At 53.3% G+C, this 5,000-nt stretch overlaps 1 non-coding gene across 1 annotated transcript in view; it reads left to right on the forward strand.

The window, feature by feature from the left end:
* Window positions 1-4,136: 4,136 nt before the first annotated feature.
* Window positions 4,137-5,000, forward strand: part of LOC124772448 — a 1,909-nt gene continuing 1,045 nt past the window's right edge. The window contains exon 1 of the ribosomal RNA XR_007014034.1: window positions 4,137-5,000. This exon is cut by the window's right edge and continues 1,045 nt beyond it. This is a non-coding gene — a ribosomal RNA (small subunit ribosomal RNA).

Consider the following 5,000-nt stretch of genomic DNA (forward strand, 5'->3'; position numbering starts at 1 on the left):
GCAGCCTCTGTCGACCATAGCACCCAATCTCCAGTGGCTCTGCCGCACGAAGCCGTGGACCGGCAATGACTCCACCCGCACCCGTTCGTGCACCACCCCAACCGCCAAACGCGCACCTCCAGCGGATGAACGGCGGACGTTTCCCGCACTCGTAAAGTGCAATCCACCCCTATAACGTGCGTTTCATGAAGAGTTATTGCCAATATGCGACATTCCCGCTGTCCCTATACATGAGCCGCGACCTGTACCACTTACGAGCGAGAGACGCGATCGCGTTGCTCACTGTACGGCGTCCGATACCGAGCCATCAGCATGTCGGTCCCCATGCGCGTTGCACTCGCACTCGCAGTCGCAAAAACGTGGGGCAAATATATTACGCGGAAGAGTTATAACAGACCGAGCCCCACTGCATGAGGGGAGTCTTTGTCACTAATGTACACAGATGGAACATTTTGGACTGGAACCAGATTACCCGTACACACGGCGCTGATTAGTAATCAATGCAGAGCCATCAAACTACAGAATATATATACAACTGTCCGTATACATGCTGAAAGAGTCTGCCCACAATGGGAACCACACGTCAGCCAGCCACTCTGATCACGCACCACTCTCTGCTTCTAACGGGCGCACATACAATATGTAAGCACCAGCATGGAACAACATCCAGTGCATCCTCTCCGCCACATTACACAATCCACACTATCACAACCAGACCAGGAGGTCCATGCGGAAAATACAATATCCCACCCTTTCGACATCCACCATTGCGCAGATCAGGCACCAACACCCACACATGTCCTATACAACGGTGCACCCAACATCACAATAGTACCTCCTGTCACAGCGCACAAACAATGACATGAGTCAAAGACACAGGTCTGACACAAGCATAGAATTGGAGCGCCGCCTCTAATAAGCCAAAGGTGCATCCTGACGTGACAAATCTGATCATGTCACAAGCATTCACTTACTATAATCACTATCAACGAACCTGCCGCCCCCGCCCCCCCCTACACCTTTCCTTACAACAACGTGTAACCTAACCTAACCTAACCTATGTTGTACCTTAACCTAACCTATGTTGTACCTTAACCTAACCTATGTTGTACCTTAACCTAACCTATGTTGTACCTTAACCTAACCTATGTTGTGCCTTAACCTAACCTATGTTGTGCCTTAACCTAACCTATGTTGTGCCTTAACCTAACCTATGTTGTGCCTTAACCTAACCTATGTTGTGCCTTAACCTAACCTATGTTGTGCCTTAACCTAACCTATGTTGTGCCTTAACCTAACCTATGTTGTGCCTTAACCTAACCCATGTTGTGCCTTAACCTAACCCATGTTGTGCCTTAACCTAACCCATGTTGTGCCTTAACCTAACCCATGTTGTGCCTTAACCTAACCCATGTTGTGCCTTAACCTAACCCATGTTGTGCCTTAACCTAACCCATGTTGTGCCTTAACCTAACCCATGTTGTGCCTTAACCTAACCCATGTTGTGCCTTAACCTAACCCATGTTGTGCCTTAACCTAACCCATGTTGTGCCTTAACCTAACCCATGTTGTGCCTTAACCTAACCCATGTTGTGCCTTAACCTAACCCATGTTGTGCCTTAACCTAACCCATGTTGTGCCTTAACCTAACCCATGTTGTGCCTTAACCTAACCCATGTTGTGCCTTAACCTAACCCATGTTGTGCCTTAACCTAACCCATGTTGTGCCTTAACCTAACCCATGTTGTGCCTTAACCTAACCCATGTTGTGCCTTAACCTAACCCATGTTGTGCCTTAACCTAACCCATGTTGTGCCTTAACCTAACCCATGTTGTGCCTTAACCTAACCCATGTTGTGCCTTAACCTAACCCATGTTGTGCCTTAACCTAACCCATGTTGTGCCTTAACCTAACCCATGTTGTGCCTTAACCTAACCCATGTTGTGCCTTAACCTAACCCATGTTGTGCCTTAACCTAACCTATGTTGTGCCTTAACCTAACCTATGTTGTGCCTTAACCTAACCCATGTTGTGCCTTAACCTAACCCATGTTGTGCCTTAACCTAACCCATGTTGTGCCTTAACCTAACCCATGTTGTGCCTTAACCTAACCCATGTTGTGCCTTAACCTAACCCATGTTGTGCCTTAACCTAACCCATGTTGTGCCTTAACCTAACCCATGTTGTGCCTTAACCTAACCCATGTTGTGCCTTAACCTAACCCATGTTGTGCCTTAACCTAACCCATGTTGTGCCTTAACCTAACCCATGTCGTGCCTTAACCTAACCCACGTCGTGCCTTAACCTAACCCACGTTGTCGCCTAACGTAACCCACGTTGTCGCCTAAACCTGCTCTGTAATTGTTATACGACTCGTTCAATTAGTGTAGTGTTGCCCACCCGCAACCCTCGCAATATAGTTCGCTACTCGCACTCCCCGCTCCCCTGTGTATCGCTTCATGTTAAACACCTTGCAAGTCTTGCTCACTTTCCACATGCTCCTGCTGTACACTGTAATGTGGATGGCAGCAGGACGTACATGCCGCCCCTCCCCACGTCCCCACCTTGCCCCCTGCCTTCGCAAGCTGGTTGGTGAGAACTTTGCATGTTCAATGCCCTCCGCATGCGACGTACTCAGGCTACGTTGTGGTGCGGCCTGTGTCAACTGTCCGCTAATGTCGTACGCGTAAACCACAATCTGTACTGCACATTCGTCCTTATGTACTGAATGATACATCGTGGCACATGTGTGACCGTACAACGACTGCGCCCAAAAACGGCGGACCATACAGTGCAAATATTGTGCACGCAGCTACGTGTCGTCTCCCTATGAGAGCTGGATTGCAGTGTGGTACGCCATAGAGACGTGTGGGAGGAACGGACGCCGTGGATGGCGATCAGCATGAGCTGTCTGTTGATGTATTCGGACCTAGTCGTCTCTCCTCACACACCGTGATGGCATGGTGCACCGCGTTCCATATCTGCGACATGCTACAGAGGCCGGTTGACAGTCGTTCGAGCAATGGACATCGCATACGTACGGGGGCCACCTTCCACGTATTGTCTAGGCGTGCACATTTTGTTGCGTGTATGTGGGCAGACGTAGTGTGGCGTGACACCTGACACAGGCATGCAATAATCGTGGAAGTTGCAAATGGCGATGGACGCCTGCGTTTTCTGGTGAAGTTACGCAAATGAACAAATGGTAACCTGTTGTGGTGCGGTTGTTCTCGCTAGGGGTGAATCGGTGATGGCGACGATAGGTTGAGGTACTAACCGGTTGTTCCAGCGATACCCACCATGCCGACGAAACTGAACGGCATCTGGGTGTGAAGCGATACGCGGCGGTGGCTGGGTGGGACCGTCCCCGGCCGGTGAGGGGGCGCCTCCCGGCGTGCTGGCCGCGCGGTGCGTGGGCGCACGCGCTACAGCCGGCTGGTGGGGGCGGCCAGTGGCAGGCGCGCCGGCCGACGGACGCGGCAGGCGTCGCAGCTGCGCGCCGGCGCACCCTGCGCGCGGCGCCGTGCGGCCAAAGTAGGTCCTCGCGGGCCCGGTGCGAAGCGCGGTGGACATCTTCAGTGTGCTGGTCCGATTGAGGACTGTGTGCGTTGAGGATGCGCTGCCGCCCGGCGCTCGGCGCCGCGACGCCGTCTGCTGCTCGGTCGCCCCAGCGGTTCTCGCTGGTGGTTTGTATCGCAGCTGTGCGGATGTGTTGGCGCGTGCGCTGTGCTGGGAGAGTTCGCTTCGGCACCCAAGTGGGGCTTTTGTCCTTCTGTGGCGCTGGCGTTGGAGCTGCCGGTCACCGTAGGTGGCGCGTGTTGTCTCCCGCCGGCAATGCCACGACAGCACGCTCCCGGGCCTCTGTCGGCAGCGGCAAGCTCAGTTGGGAGCACGGGTGGTCGCACCGAAAGCGTCTACTCGCCTAACTCCGGGCGATTGCGCCTCTCTCGAACCCGACCAAGTACTTGGGACGGCGCTGCGCGCCGCCGGGACCTGAGAGGGTTTCGAGGTGTATTGTGCAGGGGAGCTCAGCCTCCTCCTGTTTGCAGAATGATTGAGCGGACGCTTGCGTGTTCGCGCGGGCCCCCGGGACACACTCCCGGGCGGCCGGCTGCTCAGCTCTAGTTGACGCAGCTCCCTGGTTGATCCTGCCAGTAGTCATATGCTTGTCTCAAAGATTAAGCCATGCATGTCTCAGTACAAGCCGCATTAAGGTGAAACCGCGAATGGCTCATTAAATCAGTTATGGTTCCTTAGATCGTACCCACGTTACTTGGATAACTGTGGTAATTCTAGAGCTAATACATGCAAACAGAGTCCCGACCAGAGATGGAAGGGACGCTTTTATTAGATCAAAACCAATCGGTCGGCTCGTCCGGTCCGTTTGCCTTGGTGACTCTGAATAACTTTGGGCTGATCGCACGGTCCTCGTACCGGCGACGCATCTTTCAAATGTCTGCCTTATCAACTGTCGATGGTAGGTTCTGCGCCTACCATGGTTGTAACGGGTAACGGGGAATCAGGGTTCGATTCCGGAGAGGGAGCCTGAGAAACGGCTACCACATCCAAGGAAGGCAGCAGGCGCGCAAATTACCCACTCCCGGCACGGGGAGGTAGTGACGAAAAATAACGATACGGGACTCATCCGAGGCCCCGTAATCGGAATGAGTACACTTTAAATCCTTTAACGAGTATCTATTGGAGGGCAAGTCTGGTGCCAGCAGCCGCGGTAATTCCAGCTCCAATAGCGTATATTAAAGTTGTTGCGGTTAAAAAGCTCGTAGTTGGATTTGTGTCCCACGCTGTTGGTTCACCGCCCGTCGGTGTTTAACTGGCATGTATCGTGGGACGTCCTGCCGGTGGGGCGAGCCGAAGGCGTGCGACCGCCCCGTGCGTGCTCGTGCGTCCCGAGGCGGACCCCGTTGAAATCCTACCAGGGTGCTCTTTATTGAGTGTCTCGGTGGGCCGGCACGTTTACTTTGAACAAATTAGAGTGCTT

Source organism: Schistocerca piceifrons, unplaced genomic scaffold, assembly GCF_021461385.2.
Source record: "Schistocerca piceifrons isolate TAMUIC-IGC-003096 unplaced genomic scaffold, iqSchPice1.1 HiC_scaffold_939, whole genome shotgun sequence".
NCBI classification, from domain to species: Eukaryota; Metazoa; Arthropoda; class Insecta; order Orthoptera; family Acrididae; genus Schistocerca; species Schistocerca piceifrons.